The 16,750-nt window shown below is 41.6% G+C and overlaps 1 protein-coding gene across 8 annotated transcripts in view; it reads left to right on the plus strand.

The window, feature by feature from the left end:
* The window catches only part of SUSD6 (sushi domain containing 6), a 93,429-nt gene that overhangs the window by 19,284 nt on the left and 57,395 nt on the right, over positions 1-16,750 (plus strand). For 5 of the 8 annotated variants that reach the window (XM_064424347.1, XM_064424348.1, XM_064424346.1 and 2 more), the window contains one exon: positions 1,536-1,628. The gene's annotated coding sequence lies outside the window, so the exon portion shown is untranslated. Of the gene's footprint in view, positions 1-1,535; positions 1,629-14,531; positions 14,642-16,750 lie in introns of all 8 variants that reach the window. The other 3 variants (XM_064424350.1, XM_064424351.1, XM_064424352.1) reach the window with 1 other exon arrangement.

A 16,750-nucleotide genomic window follows, 5' to 3' on the forward strand; every position in this document is an offset into this window, starting at 1 on the left:
TCTCTGCTGTCTATGGATTCATTATATTTGAAAGCTAAGACAGAAACTGCCTCTAAAATACCCTGTATAGGTTTTCCTTTGGTGTTGATATGCAGACAGAGGAGAATCTCTTCTCTGCCAAAACACCAGCCTGGGAGGGTGATTGACATATCTGCTTTTCAAGAGAAGTGTCAGAATTGCAGAGCATTGCTCAGAGGGTATGAAAGCTTCACTTCTCCATCTGCTGCCGCATATGCCACCGGCGAGCCAGTGGCCATATGTGCAATCATCCTGAAAGCTTTAAAGCCAGCGTCTCTCAGAGGGCCCCTCACTCCTTTTCAGAGTCCAAAAAGGGCATGCTGCTTGCTCCAGGAAAGGGAGGGTCCTGTTTTCCCCTAAGGAAAATCGAGTAGTATGTCTTTATAAGCTAAAGCACTATTGCAAAGAGCTGCGTGATCCTGAAATGCTGCAGACTCATTCTGTGATGTGCAACAAAAGCGTGCTGGAGACTCATTGCAAGCTTTGCCCTGGCATATAAGTAGACTACAAAACCACACAAACTTACTAACAGAGATTAATTTAAAAGAATTTCATGGGAACAAGGTTGTAAGATCAGGGTTTGTGTCTTTTTGTAAGCATATCGGAGATGTGAAGAGCAGTTTGCTAGGTTTGCTTTTCATTTCATTAGCTGTGAGAACCTTCATCTCAAGTCTGTTTGTGGTTTCCTGTCTTGCAGGGCTTGCACAGTTCTGTGACTTAAAAAGCTGACATTTAAATGTGACAATGAAATGTTTAGCAACAAAGGAGATCTTTAAGCAGGCTAGACAAAAATTCCTTTCAGCTGCAGCTTTCAGCTTTTGCTCTCACTTAGATGACCAATTTTCCCAGTTCTCAGTTTGTTGTTGTACTTCCCAAAGTGGAGAAGGTTTGCCTTATTAATAACCATCTTTTTAAGTATTGGGATTTTTAGTAGTAATGCTGAACAAAAAGAGTGTATACAGTGATGGGACAATGAAACATACCTGTGAATTTTGGCACTGTAGAAGTAAATTTCTGTTATACTTATCTGGGAAGTATGCAGTATTTGCAATCACTGAAAGTGCCTGTGTGTATCTGATAGCTGGACTTGATTTAAATAGTTTTAGTTTTATTTAGTAGTTATTATTTTGATTTTAGTAGTTTTAATATGTGTATTTTGGGTAACTTCTGGGAAGTTTCTGTCCCACTGAAAAAAACCCCATCAAGCAAGCTTGAATGCTGCTGAAAAATGTTTTTGGTAACATTCTGCTACACTTGAAACTGTTCTCTTCTTATTCTTGAGATTTTAAAATGGAATGTGTGAGGATAGTTTAGATATTCTTTGATTTTTGAGTAGCTTGTGCAGTATATCTCAGACCCAGATCTGAATTTGTAACACCTGTACCAGAAGCATAGCTGTGTGCCTGTGTCCTAAAAACATAATAGAACCACTTCCACTCCTCAAGCCTCCTGCTCTTTTATGTGACAGAGTGCCTTTCTTAGTACTTACAGGGCTAATACCTACTTTTTTGGTGCAGTTCTAGGTGTGTGAATCAACCTATCATCACCGAATCGTCAGTTTAATCTGCCTAACTTGACAACTGTTGAATGCCAGCCTGTGTCAATACCAGGTAAGATGAAAGCTGATGCTGTTACTTTGTTTTTTTCCTGAGTTTTTGCTTTTAAAATGTGCATTTTGTCCAAATGCCACGACTCTTCTGTAAACTGAAGGCAGAATATGCTGCCTTCCATGTTGTCATCCTGCAGTGAGACAGCCACTTGTTTTAGCATCTCTAGCTTTTGAAACAGGAAGTATTCTAAAATGTTCTTAGGTTCTGTCTTCTTTGTAGCTATGCCTTAGCATTTTTCTTTACTCCTCTGTTAACCTGGCTTTTGTGGTGTTCAGATACCACAAGCTGTGTTTTTTTCCCTTGTATTCTTCACTCCTGTACCACTCCCTGGTTTTGCTGAAGAAACTACTGAAGTCCTTCCTGCCTTCCAGAGTTAAGCATGCATGATAAGTCACCTGTGCTATATGACCTTTTCTCTTGAACAAAAAATGGGTTTTGTTTTGATTTGATTTTTTTCCCCTACCTGCTCCCAAGTGTTACCTTTGAAAACTTATCACAGAAGGATCTTACTTGGGTATTATATATTGGGTATTATTTGATGTTTTAGTTGTAAAAAGCTACCCAGATATGTCTTTCAGAGAATTAAACATAAAGCTGTTATTTGCACCTCATCCTTTTATCCCCCTTTAGAGAAGGGGTGTAGATTGCAGGGGTTGAAGTGGGGAGGAAATCCCTTTAATGCTTTCAAGAAGGTTATTATCCAGCACTCTAGGGGAGTCCTAGTGCAGACAAACTAATATGAGCCTTTGTTCTGATGCTAATCAAGATAGAGATAATTCTTCTGACTACGCCCTCTTCCCCTCAGAACCCTCTAGCATTGATAAGGCATTAAGCTCCTTTGCTGCCTCTCTTTTTTCTGTGCCTGCCTGATGTCCTTGTTTTCTGTAACTGCTACCTTGAGTGCAAAGTTTCGAGTTTTAAGAAGGCCTCATTAGGAATGTTTACTTAAATATTATGAGATTTTTTTGGTTGCTCTTGGGTGGTACTTCTACACTTCAGTTTAATGTATATCTTGATGGCTATATGTGTGTGTTTATTTTTTGAATCATTAAGTTAAAAATCCCAACTCTTTGTTGATGCAAGACACATTGGATTGAATGCAGTGCCATCTTTTGCTACATGTTGGGGGCATGTAATTCAAATTTAGAAGATAATTTTCATTCTGCCTCTTCTTGGCCAAAGCAAAGAAGTATTGTTTCTCAGATGTTTTTAAGGATTCCTTACGAGACTAACTTCTGATCCCTACTCCAAAGAGCTCTGTAAGTTTTCTAGAGTGAGTGTGTGTGCAACCTAGCTAATGTTTTGGTTTATGCCAGTAATCTGCTTTTAGCCTAAACATAATCTGCACAGCATCAGAGATAAGCTTGAAACCTACATATATAGTGCAATTGACTCTGCCTGTGATGTAACACAGAATATAGTGCCTCTTCACCACATCTTATTTATGACAAGGGGGAAAGGAAGGTGGTGGAAATATGGTTATGTCTCATGTGAAATGCTTGCATCAGACAGAGCTATTAAAAAATATCATGCAGATCAAGAAGAGGGAGGAAGTGTTTGGAGTTAGCCTCTTTAGCCTTTCCTTGGCAGTAAGAAGCTGATGAGAAGCTCATCCTTGTGCTCCTAAAACCAGGTCTGCTAGTATAGCTGTGCTGTTAGTGATAGTGGGCTCTCTGAGGATCGATGGTGGCAATCCTCCATGGATAATCTGTCCTGGTTCTGGCTGGGCTGGCCTTCTGGTGGATTTGTGAGGGAGTTTGCAGTCTTTTGCTAGGAGATGTTCCCTTCACATGGTGGTTTGAGACCCTTTTTGGTATCAGTACAGAACAGAAGGATGGGAAGGATTTAGACAAATTAAAGATCTTCCCTAGAAGACAGACTGCACATGTGTGCACAGCTAGTGTGAGCATATTGGTGCAATGCTCTCATGTTTCATTTTGGTGGACTGTTTTTCCTTAATGCAGAATTGGAGAAGTCCTGCAGTGATGATGTAAATATCTGATTTCTTTGCAAACTGTCCAATTTTTGCCTATGTAGACATAGAATATCTAGAGAAGTTGAGCCAAAAAACATGTGAAAAGGTAATGGGGCAGAGGGAGAAAGGCTGCATCAGAAGATGCTCAACTGAGGTGACTGACTTGAAGTGCTTTCTGCCAGTCTAAACACAGATGCAGGGTGTACATTTCAAACTAATCCAGCTTGGCTTCTTGATGCAAACCTGCATGGAAACATTAGCTGTGAGAAAGGGTTTATCAGCACTTCTAAACAATGTTGTTTTTTAAGTTTGATTCTGCTGACAATGTCGTGAAGAGACATCACAACCAGATACAGTACATTTTGTGTGGATAAAATTATGGGCTAGGTGTAACTGCCTTTGCCTAGTGCTATGAACCCAACAACTGTTAAATCCCAGGAAATGCTCATTTTCAGAGTGATTGCTTTTACAACCTGAAAATAAAACCTGGAAGATGTATGTGGTGTTGGTTTTATCTTTTCTTTACCCTTGATTTGCATATGCAGGACATTTCCTGCAAATGAGTGCCCTCTACTTAGTTATTCATATTCTGTCACTTTTCAACATCCTGCTCATCTTTTGTGATTTGAAACAAAGTAAGCTGATCTCTGTTAGCTTGGTAGACATAGCTGTGCCCAGTGTTTTCCACCATCCCCAGCTGGGCATCTTACAGAGTGATGTGCATGCTGCAGGCTTTCCAGGCATTGTTCCAGACAAGCCTTGCTGAATTTGAGATATGTGATAAGATTTATTTTTATTGTCTGATATACTTGGTGTCGAGCGACTGTACTTGCTAAAGCAAGCTGGTATTTTATAATCCTCTTGTGTTGTGCATTTAATTGCTGCATAACTGATTCCTTCTGTGTCAAGTGTACATTGATTTTGTGGGTTTTATGCCAAAATTGATTTTGGGGGTTTTTATACCATTTGTTTAACAGTCTCCCAGTACTTAGGGAAATTTTGCACCCTCTTTCTACTTGAAATAGTACTTGGAGCTGTTGAGAGGTGTTCAGCTTAGAAAACATAGTGCTGTGTCTTAACAAGGGCTTGTGTATATCTTAAACTGTGTAGATACAGCCAGGCACTGTCAGGGTGCTCAGAGAAGTTAAAGGCAACACTTTCTTCCCTTTCAGCAACTCACACAGACTGTTCAATTTGTTTAATTCCCCTAAGTGGTGAATTTTATAGGATAGATACACTAACAGAGGGTTTGTTTTTTTTTTTTTTTTTTGTCTTCCATATCACAAAGATCAATATTAAGTGAAAATCAATAACTTTTATCTGCGTGGTTTTTCCTCTAGGACTCACAATTACTTTAGTCTTTTTTGTTGTTGACTTCTTCTTGGCTATGGAGCCAAAAATGTTATATGTGATGATGGTAGAATTCCCTCTAAGTATAGAAGGCAGCCTGTTTCTCAAATTGAAAAAAAAGGTTTTGAATGTAGGTGAGGTTCAGGAGGACAGTGAGATATTTGAAGGAAGCTTTCTGAAGCTGGCTTAATACTTTAGTATACTGAGATTATCCATGAGTTCAGTAGAGTTACTTCAGAGTTGCACCATGAAGGTGATTGCTGTTATACCCTCACCTGATCTTGGAAAGACTATTGCAGAGATCCTCTCCCCTTTTGTCCAAGGGAAGTACAACAAGAATGTTGCACCCAGAGTGTGGAATGCCTTGAGGAGTGTGACTCTGTGCCTGCTAGCCAGGAATTGGATACTGAGAAAGCTATTTGACTTGCACTGCCTGTAAGAACAGAGACTGGTAGGTCTGGAGGCTGAGGCTCTGTTAGTGTCTCAGGAAAGATACCTGTGAGGTTAGGGAGGGTGATTAGTGTAGGCAGCATTAATGCAAGCTTTGTGTAGTGCCACGAATGTTGTGTAGCTGTTGCCTGGCTTCTCTGTGAGCTTCCTGCCTTTCAAAGCACCTGCAGGAAATGGCAGAGTAAATTAGATGAGCTTGTTTTGATCACTTGTGGGTTTTTGCACACCTATATGTGTGCAATTTTTGAGGGTAGATCAGTTTCCTCAGTTTATATCTGTCTGTAATCTACAGTGTGTTAGGCAGCGCTCCCAAGTGAGAACACAAATCCCAGTCAAAGGCCAGTAACATGCAGTGGGGGAAAGTAAGGGGTGGGGGAAAGGCATGTGAAAATGTAAACTAAAACTGAAATAGCTTGTTTCTTTTATGTGACCTTACTCTTAAGATGTTGGTGATATGAGTACATTTGGGAAGACAAACCTTGCAACAATCCACCAGTCTTCTGACGTTCAGGAGCTAGTTCTTGGAATGCAATGATGTTCATTAGCTTTCTGTAAGGAAGAATTATCATTTGGCTGTAGGTTTTTGCCTTTAGGCTATGTTTGACAAAATAAGTTTTAGGTAAATTTAATCCAGTTTGCTTTTTATGGATATTAAAACTTAAGTCCCATTCATTCTTCTTGGTCTTTCTATGATGAAGACATTGCTGGGGTGAGCCTTGCACTTGGATAATTTTTCTGTGTTCTATAGGTAGTTCTGTAGCAAAGGATGGGCTTATTTCATGTCTTCTGGAAGTAAAATAGCTGAAGTACATAAGCAAAAGCTCATTGATTAAGAATTATATGCTTCCACAATTAATGGCTGTTTCCAGTGTAACAGGGTGTAACATGTGGCTGCTGCATGCCTTGTACTGCTGCATGCCTGTGTGTGACTTCATTATGTTGTGGTTTTCCCATGTTGTGGTTTTCCCAATGTGTAAGGCTGTAAGGTTGCCAAGCTGGTGTAGGGTTGTGCCAGCCACGCCTGGCACACGGGGAGGAGGTGACCTTGTAGGTGTGCAGGGCACGGGCAGCCGCAGGGAGGAGAAGCATTTAGGTGCTGCTGCTGATTTCTTTCTAGACCTTACATCCTTTTCCATCAACAGGAGCCTCCTCACCAGACTTCACTGGGCAGGAAAGCTGAAATATTGGTGTTCCAAAAACCAAAATCCTTTTGCTCTGGGGTTTCTTAATGCCTCATGAGCAGACTATGTAAAGGGACTTGGTCAACTGAAAATTGCTATCTTTGCAGAAGTTTCTCTATATTTGTTTGTGTAAGATTATGAAAAAGTTTGGAGGGTGGAATGTTACTTTACTTTTCAGATCATAGTGTGCTCATTGATATAGATATGGTTACTTTGGTATCCCACAGAATACATCTGGTCCTTCCAAATTTGAAGGCCTGGCTATGCTACTGCTTTTCTTCTCTGTGCTACATGAGGTGATGAGCAACCAAGCTGTCCTGTAGCTAAAGTTCAGACTTTGGCAGAGCAGCTGGGTGGCATTGCTTATACCTGAAGCTTCTTTTAATTTGCAGGGAAAAAAATCCTTTAATTGTTGGGTAGGTGACAAATACACAGATCAAAGTGAGACTTTTGAGGCAAAGCTTGGCTTATAAGGTAGAAGTAATCATGGCTCTTGTAATGAAGTTTAATGTTGGCACTACAGAAGTGAGGACAGACTTGGGAAAAGACAATGTAAAAGTCTTTTGTCTGTCCTGTGATATATTGGCCTTGTCCCCTCGACCTTATCCTTGGCAGAGGGCAGGTGCCACGTGCAGAGTAACTTCAGCGACTGTCATTTTCTGCAGTCCTGTGTGCTTCTGCTGAGGTGACACACACAACTGCTGGTCTGCTCTGACCTTTTCTTCTTAGGCTTCCACATGCAAAGGGATCACTGTCCAGCTCTGGTTTCAGGTGATACTAAATAGACAAGCTATCCCAAGTTTCACACAGGAAAACAATGGATTTTTGTTGTGTCCACAAAATCTGCCTTTTCTGGAAACTGTAGCAAGTCTGCTATGGTTTGACTGCTGTTAGCCTCAAGCAGAGTGAATGATACTAGACAAAAAAAAAGCCTAGGAGTATTTGTTATGGAAGTCCATATTAAATCTCTCCCTGTAGCCTTTGGCTTGCTACAGCCTTTCTGATTTGCTAAAACTGTGCTACAACCTTTCTGGTTTCCCAGACTATTGATTGCCCTGTGTCTGAAAATGCATTTAATTATGAGATGCTTTTATAGGCAATAGTCTTCCTTCTCACATGGAAGAAACGGAGACTAGAGATCTTGCAACAAATTGATTGTGAGTTTACTTCTAGTGACACAGAAAAACTTACATAACAATAACATAAACTGTGTGCAGAAGCCTGAGTTGTAGAAGGCTTTAGGTTCAGAAGCCTGCATTCACCTTTCAGTTTCCATAGGTTTCTACACCACACAAGTGCACTGTTTCTGCTGCACTTTGGTGTGAAATGTATCCTTTTATAGTAAGATCATCAGTAAATGATGAAGGCAAAACATGTAAAAAAATGACACTTTGTTCTACAAATGCATCATCAAAAGCTGGCTTTCATAAACTTAAAAGATAAAACGCCTGGTCCTCAGATGAGACTTCCAGACAACTCTCCTAGGAAGCACTTAACCTAGCAGTAGCTAAAATTCTGACATGTCATCTCCTCTTGCCTCTGGCACTTTCTGGCTGTGGGGCTGTTAAGCCAGACACTGGCTGTCTGGGTCTCTTCTGTGCTGCATTGCTTTTCCACCTACTGCTTGGGAGGAGGCTGAAGAAGCCTTGCTGTCTCAGCAGTGGACTTGGACCCCACACAAGAGTGTACACCAGGTACCTGGGACACTGCCTTTGTGTCTTCCTGTAAACAAATGCTTGGCTCTGCTGGACATGCTTATGGATTACTGTTCATGTAAGAATATTTATCTCTGGCTTCCTTCCTGAATTCCCTTCTGTAGGCAGAGAGCAGATACAAAGTGAGATGTATGGGTCAGGGCAATAATATACTTGGATTCACACGGGAGTGTTTTAAATAGGTGGAGAGGGGAGCCTGGGACATGTGACATTAATGGATCTGGGAAGTAATGCTGGCATAGTTAACCTGGCCTGTCATTTTTCATTTTATTTACTCCTGGCACTTGGTTGTCAGACTAGACTTTTATACTGTGTTCTCTTTGTGGCTTAGACTGCTCAGCACTGCTGCAAAGTCCTTCTAATCCTTTTACTATCTGTCTCTGGCAACGAAAACTCAATTGACAGAGTGAATACTTGAATTCCAGAGAGCAAGTGTGGATTCAGGCTTGGGAAGAATGAAGAACCAATAAATATGGCAAAATCTCATTGGGAAGGAGGGACTCTTACAGAGGTGAATTGTGTGCTCTAGCTTGGCAGCTGAGGGCCTTTGCTAGTGTCAGGGGTCTTAGCTGCTTCCACACCTAAATGGTACCCACCAACAGAATAGAATTTATTTTCTATTTCAAAATAGAAAAAGACCTTATTGATCTGGTTTGGGTTTTTTGATGAGACAATGAGAATGCATTAAGATTGTCCCTCTTGCCTTGTAACTTTGCTGCATGGCAGATCCATGTGTGTGTAGCACTGCAGAAGTAGAAGCTTTCTCAGCTGACAGGCAAGTGTTCTGCAAGATGTTAGAAACATTGCTGCCATGTTCCTGCCCTCACGTTTGTTGAAGAAAAATGTGTTTCTGGGTGCTCTGATTGGAACCAACTGTGTTGATTGCAATTCTGATCAGTTCTTTCAGGAACTGAAGATTGCTTCACCATATTGGTTGAGAAGTACTATGCTAACCATGCTTACTGCTGCCAAATGCTGCAGAGCTCCAGAGTGTTAACTGTAATCTGCTGGTGACAAAACTGGTCTTTCAGTGTTGCAGCTCTGACTCGGCTGTGGATAAACCAGACTTATGTTAGGACTAAGCAAAACTCCTACATAAACATTCTTATCCTTCTCTTTCTGGCATCTGGATATATTCTGGCCCTGAGTTTGACAGTCTGGGCCAGAATACTGACCATACTAGTTCCTTGGAAGGCCATATCTGAACTGGGAATGCTGTGTCTGTAACAGGGAAAGGGGAACAGGCATTTTTCCTCTTAACTTGGATGGAATGACCTATTACTTTTGCATTTAAATATGAATGAACTCATTCTCCTTACCTCAGATATTGGCCATATGGTATTCCTGCTAAAAGTAGCAGATGTTCTGCTTCTGCTGTGTTTTGCTTTGGTACACAATTTCTCTTTGTTTTCTTTCTGTCCTGTCTGCAGTGGGCTGTGATATTGCTCATCTTTAGTGTATCAGGTTATTGCCCTGATTTTCTAAATGTTCATTTAGGGATAAGACAGGGGGTGCATGAAATGTTGCTTGGGTAGTGGATCTGATGTGTGTGCATGTATAGGTGGTTAAAACCATGGTTCACTATGCTCAGCTCAATAGCTTCTTCTGTTTTACTGTTACTTATGACCTTTGCACTTTGGTCTTCAACATAAGAATGTGTTCCACCCCATCATGACATTTGGCAGTCTGGATGCAGGAGTTTGATGACTGCACCCATAAAGTGTTGTTCTCTGTGGTGTCTTTTGTTTGCGTGGAATGTGAAGTACTTGACAAAACACTCACTTGTGACCAGTATGTTGATACTTTATCTCTTGCTTTAGTTCAGAAGGCCTGTGTGTGACACGGGGTGATTCCCCTTTGGGGAAAACATGGGTCTCTAGAGGACAGATTCTGTCTTTCTGATGAAAGAAACAGAAGTGGGGAGGTGCTTACCTCAGGGCCCAAAGGGTTTGCCTCAGATCACGCACTGAAGAAATGTGTAGTAAGGAACTGCCCTTCCTGTGTTGAGAAACCACTAGTCCTACCTGGAATACTTGTGTCTGGGTGCTCTTGGGCCTGTTTTCTGTTTGTTGGTGTAAGTTACCTGTGATGGTTTGTGCACTCTGCTTAGCATGTGAGGGCTTGTATTCTCACATTCAGTGAGACAAGCTGGTTTTGTAGGAAGCTTTAACTGCAAAATACTGATACTTGCAGGTACTTCCAAGCTTTGTGTGGCCCCTTAGCAGACTGAACTCTTTTAAGCATCTGCTGGTGAAGGAGATAAGACAAAGCACTCTAGATTTTCAAAGGGGGAAAGTCTGTTTGATGACGGTAGGATTAATGGTAGAGTTGTTCAGTTATGATAGATCGCTCTAAAATTTTAATACTACTCTTACCAGAAGACAAAACCACAAGAGTGAAGCCTCCTGATAACTTGGGAGCAGACTCATGTTCCCTAAGAATCCCACTGGGCCCAGTTATAAGGATGCAACAAAGCTATGTTTCATCTTTGTCCATAATCAAAAGAGGAACAGCTGCTCTGGGGGATAAAATGCAAGGAAAGGCTAGATAAATTCTAAGACATTGAGAAGAGACAGATTTTCTTTGTAATAGTCTCATTTGTATTTACAGAGTTACTGCAGTCCTTGAAGTACTGACAATATACACAGTTTAAGCAAAAACAACAACAACAACAAAAAAGGTTGTTTAAACTCTGATGGACAAGATCGGTGTTCAAAATGGCTGGAGATGTTCTGTAGGAATTGGGTGTTTCTCTGTCCCACTGCTCTCAATAATTTACCCTGCACTGTCATTGTATCACCCCATGTTCCATGCTGCAGGAATGCTTTGGCCTAATATCAAGCTCTGAAAGATGTTCAGTAGCAGCTCATGATCGCAGCCAAGGAGGGGGTGTATGCTTTATGCTTGTGTAGGTTCTGTCTCTTAAAGAGGCATGGCTAAACCAAAACAGGTAAAAAAAGATTACAAAATAAAACCCCTACACCCCATTCCCATCTCTCCTCCACCCCTGCACCCAGCACCTCTTCCTACCACAAAACCTGCACACTTTCTGAAAGCTCATCTGGCATGGGAGTGAAGAGTTTGCACTTTTTCCAAAGGAGCAGGAGATTCCTTTGTGGTTGTTTAGGGAAGCCTTTTGCAGGTATCTCCAGGGTGGTGATAATCCCTTGCACGAAGGCACACAGCCCCAGTGCCGGTGTGCAGCTCCCCTGAGTGCCAGGCTCTGGAGCGGGGCCCTGCTTGGCGCTGCTGTGCCCGCACTCGCCTCCCTGCATTGCTGCTGCTGCTGCAGCGCACAGGGCCTTGGCGAAATGCACAAAGTAACTGCCCTCAAAACCTTGCAGATTCATTCCTCTCTGCCCGAGGGCGATTTTTTTCCAATCACGGGAAGTCCTGGAGACATTGTTAATGAGTTCATCTGAGGAAATCACACAAGGAACTGTGGGAGAGGGAAGGCTCCTTCTTGCGTGCCAAGCGTGAGCTAGAATGTGTGCAGAGAGGGTAGGGAGCTGTGGTGAAAATCTTACGAAGGAATGAAAGAAATGAAACAGAGGCGAGGCGTTGTTAAGACTTGAAAACAAAGGAAAAGAGCTAGAAACTGGAGAAGGTAGCCATTGGCAAAAAAAGTCTTAGTTTTTAGTCCTTTCATAAATGTAATTTTATAAGTCAATAAATATCAAGTTCATGTCAGTGACTGTAGCTACAAAATATAAAGGGGGTTAAAAATTTACAGACAAGAATTTGAGGGAAAACATGTTTTCATGAAGTTTTGCTCTTTGATTCCTGCTACTGAGTCAAATTATTGGCATATTTGGGACAGAAATAGCTCATGTGTCTGAGTGACCTTTAATTTCCTTTTCAGTCTTCTGAACTGTAGTAAGTAATGAACTGTACTGAACAAAGAAAGCATTAAGAACAGGCGTGGTGCAGATTTTATTGCATGTTTGCAGTAGAGCTCTGTATTTCTTTGGGTGTGATATGGCAAGAACCTGCTGTGAGAGTTAAGATCTCTGGGACTGGTGATCGCTCAGATTAAAGAGGTGGTTTCTCTCCACGTGATGGTACCTTACCATATCCGTGTAGCAGTGATCTTTTTTTTTTTCCCCCTCAGTGTTTATACAGCGACCTAGCACAGCATGGTCTGATTTGTAGGCTCTGATTTCTGCTTGTCTTTGACCTGCAAGTGTTAATGAGGCAAGAAGTGCTCGTGTAGGGCTTTTTTTTTGCCTGGTCGCATACCTGTCTGAAAGCAAAAGTTTATCCTTTGGCATGTGCCCCAGGCTTCCTGTCTGCAGCTCTTCCTTTGCAGGGTCCTCTGCAGGAGTCACAGCAGCGAGCAGTTTTGTAGGAAAAAGGATGTTGGAAAGCATGTGCTGAAGGGAAGGGATGGGAAATGACGTCTCAGCCGAGAGGCTTTCATTGTATGAGGGGAGGAGCATGCAGCAGAGGGGGAGCAGCGTGAGGCCGTGGGCTTTTTATTGCACAGCATGAAAAGATCCCACGACTAAAATCTGATCTAACCTTTGCTTCCTGTGTGTCTTACAAGAAATGTTTTCCATGTAAGGCAAGGAGAGCCTGCAGTAAGGAAGCATGTGGCTGTCATTTATTTCAGAAAATGTGTCTCACTATTCAGCTGTAGAAAAACAGACCAAAGAAACCTGTGGTAGCTGCAGCCTTTGTTGCCCACGCTCATACTATTTAAAGACTAGTCTCCTCCAGCTTGATTCTGGGGAAATAGCAGCCTTGCCTAAAGTCTACTGACTACTTGTAGGTGAGGGGATTTAGCCAGGCATTACTGGAGATAGGCCTGACATTTCTCAAGTCAACACAATTGGATTATTCAGCTGATGGTTAAGCCAACACCTTTCCAGAAGGTTTCTAGAGCTCTGGTTTGACTCTTTGTAAACGATTTCTTACGCAAGTCACCTATACAAGGCCACCTACACTTCAGGTGTGGTTTTAAAAAGAATGTTGATTATATTAATCACCTCTCTGAAGTTCTTTAAGACTTTTATTCCTGATCCCTTCCCCCTCATACTTCCTTGACTTACAATAGTGGAAGAAAAAACATATTCTGTCTCAGAAATGGGGATTTAATAATTTTCTTGGCTGAAGAAGCCAAGGATTCTTTTTTGCATCTTGAAATGAAGGTGTTTGCAGGCCTTGGATTATCTTAATGTCTAAAAAATAGTTTCAAATCTGAACTTCAGCTAATGTCAGGAACCAGACCTTCCCAGGATTGATGACATTAAGGCAGTAATGTGCATGTCCCCTGTTTCCTCCTCAGCTTTTTTTTTAGTCTTCTGAGAATTCAGAGTCTCATTATAGATCGTACATCTTTCTTTTGTTGCAATCTCTTTCACTTTACTATCATTTGTCTTAACTCAAACCCATTGCATTTTGGGTGAGCACTTGTACAAGGGAGCTGGGATCCCGCTGCATGTTCTGTCTGACTGATTTGCAGGTGAGCTCTGTAGCCTGTTCTCAGGAATGTGCAGTGAGTGTTGAGCATGACTGTGCTCTGAGATGACATGGCTCTCACAAGGCCAGTTCTTTTTTCTTTCTGCACTTCTTCATTCCCATCAGATCAGGAGTCCTTCCTGCAGTTAGGAAGTCAAGATTATTTCCCCAGAAAAGAAGGCAAGCAAAAATGTTGGGTCAGGCATCTTGGAACTATTGGTGTTGCAGACCATCACCTGCTCTGCATTTCTTCTTGCTGATGGAAGTACTTTCAGTGTTTGCAAGGAATAATGTTCCCTTGATGATGGTAGTGTTGAGGTAGTACCTGTAAATTTCTATAAGGCCTCCCTCCTGAGAGCATTTGCCTTTAGGGAAGAGTAACCTTTTATGTCATGACTTCTGAGAGTGAAACGTGCTGTTGGTCTAGTTACAAAACCCAGCAGTTTTCCTTGGTCAGTAATAAAAATTTATCAGTAGGACTCCTTCTTCAAAGAACTTAAACTCCTGCCCAATTTCACTTATTTTGTAGCAAATGTAACCAAAATATAATTAGCTTTTTCAAATCAAATTTTAGATTTGATTTGTCTGCAAGGAGCTTGTAAAGACTATTGATGCCTTTGATGTAAATAAAGCATGGCTGTTCTTGGCAGAGATGATGAAGCTTAACCTTGGTCGCTCAGAAGTACGTTGAGTTCTATCCTTACCAGCATGTGTTCCTACCTTTCAAAAGGGCTCACAGTAGTGTTTCACTGGGATTTATTTTCATTTTCAGGGGTGGTGTGAAGCAGCCTCTGCAGTGATTTCCAGCAGCCATACTCAAGTATAGCTGGAGCAGGACTTGGAGGTGGAGGCTGTGGCAGTGTTGCTAGAGACCAGGGAAGGGTATGTGAGTGTTGGAGAAAAGGCTCCTGATAACTATTGTGCTCTGTAGTATGCTGTAAAGAAGGGTGGTTTCCTCAAAATGTGCCTTGCAGTGTCCTGTGGAGCTATTTATTTTCCACAATGCAGGCTTGTCTTTGTCCTCCCCCATCTCCCAGTTCATGTGAAAGGGTGATTCTCCTTCAGGAGGAGAGCAGAACATGAGGTGCAAAAGGAGACAAATGGAGATCCTTTGTTATCCAGAGCCAACTGTTGCTTACACCTGTTAAATGCAATGTTTGGCTTACCTAGAAAAGCAGCTCTAAGTGAGTTAGAATGTGTGTAAAACATGCAGAGACTAGTCTTTTTGCAAAATGAAGCTTGCAAGTGGCTTTTTAAAGTATGCCAATGGAAATCCAGATAATTGCAAGTGATGGACCACCAACTCCTCTGGATATAGCTGCTGTGATGTTCGCGCGATACAGTCTCTCTCTGAACCTTATAGGTGGAGCTACAGATGACATTTGGTGTTTTGTTGGCTTTTTTTAACTGTTGTTACTCTGCGTATAGTGAAGAGAAGTGAGATTATCAAAAAAATAACCAACCCTCCCCCCTGTTATTGGTCAATTCCTATGCAGGGACCTGTTCTGAAAACTGCATGGTTTTTTTTTTCTTATGCATAAGAACAAGAAGCTCAGTTAACCTGTGCATTTGAGACCATTGCCAGCCTCATATTGATACTTAGACCTTTTTGCAAGATTCAGGGTTTTTTATTTATAAAGCGTGCCTTAATTTAAATGATTGCTCTGTTTCTTTTAAACTGTTGCACCAGTGTCCATTACTTTCCTGTTACTTCCTCTTGTCTGTTCAAGAGATGTCAGGGAATTGTTGAGCAAGTGTCTGATCCTGATGTCAAGCTGTTTTCACTCCTCTACATACATGTAGCATTTGTAGAAACTAACATTTATCTCTGTATGGGTTTTATTTAGAATGTTTGGCTTTAGAGGAAAAGAAAATTAGTAACACTGAAAGATGGTGTTAATGGATTTAAGCAGTTGTTTTGCAGCAAATCCTTGAACTGCAGAGGCAAAAGGAAAACAGCTTTGGTTATGGCAATGACTGACTCTCAAAAGACTAAATTGCATACCCTTTGAGAAACTAATTTCAAAATAGATTAAGTAAACATAAAAATGTTTTGCTGTTGAAAGTAATTGTAAATCGCCTTCTTGCTCTTTGGTGGGTCTTGCATATTAATTTTGTTATGATGTAAGCTCTTGTAGCTGTTCTCTTTGTCCTGCTGCTCAGAGCACTGTGTTACAGGTAAAAACATGAAGAGCAGGACTTTTAAACAAGCTTGCTTTATACTAATTCTAATAACCTTTATTTAATCAATTCAGTCTGAGGGAACCTTGTTTCCAGAGACAGGAAATTGCTTGAGGATTACTGGCTGTGGCAGGACCTTCGTATTTATTTGCAAAATGTCTGGAGAAAAATAATAATAGAATCAGTCTTCCTTTAAAGGCAGTTGAAACTGGAGTTGCTGAGCTTTTCCCATGAGGCTGGGTAGAGGTCACTGGTCACATTCACTAGAATGTTTTTTCTGGAGAAAGAGTTTCATGGCTTCGATGTACTCATGGAGGGTACTTGGAGACACCTCAAAACCCCAAGCAAAGCAGGGAGTGACCTGTTTCCCAAGTGGATGTACTGTTCACTTAGCTGCTAGTTGCTTGACATACTTATTCCTTACCTTCAGGTAGTAGAGAGTTAAATATGCCTGCTCTATAATGCACTTTTTAGAGGGATTGGGGAAGGATCTTCCATTTTTCAGGTCTGTGTGTGCAAGAGGAGCAAGGCATGGGGGTATCTGAGACCGCACGTGTGGTATCTTTCATGTTCATGTGCTCAGCCTGTTGGCATTTGAATACAAGTATGCTGGACAAGTGAAAAAAAAAGTAGAAATCCAAAAGACTCCATAATCTGTCTTCTTGCTTGTGTTTCATGGATAGTTGCCTGGTAGCTGGCCCATTCAGGCATGGAGGACTGTGACTGGAGCCAGGAGGCAGGCAGCACCTGGGAGTGGTGTGCTTGGCTGAGGGAGAAAGGCAGGGAAGCACGTGCTCAGGTCAATAACAG

Source organism: Passer domesticus, chromosome 6, assembly GCF_036417665.1.
Source record: "Passer domesticus isolate bPasDom1 chromosome 6, bPasDom1.hap1, whole genome shotgun sequence".
NCBI classification, from domain to species: domain Eukaryota; kingdom Metazoa; phylum Chordata; class Aves; order Passeriformes; family Passeridae; genus Passer; species Passer domesticus.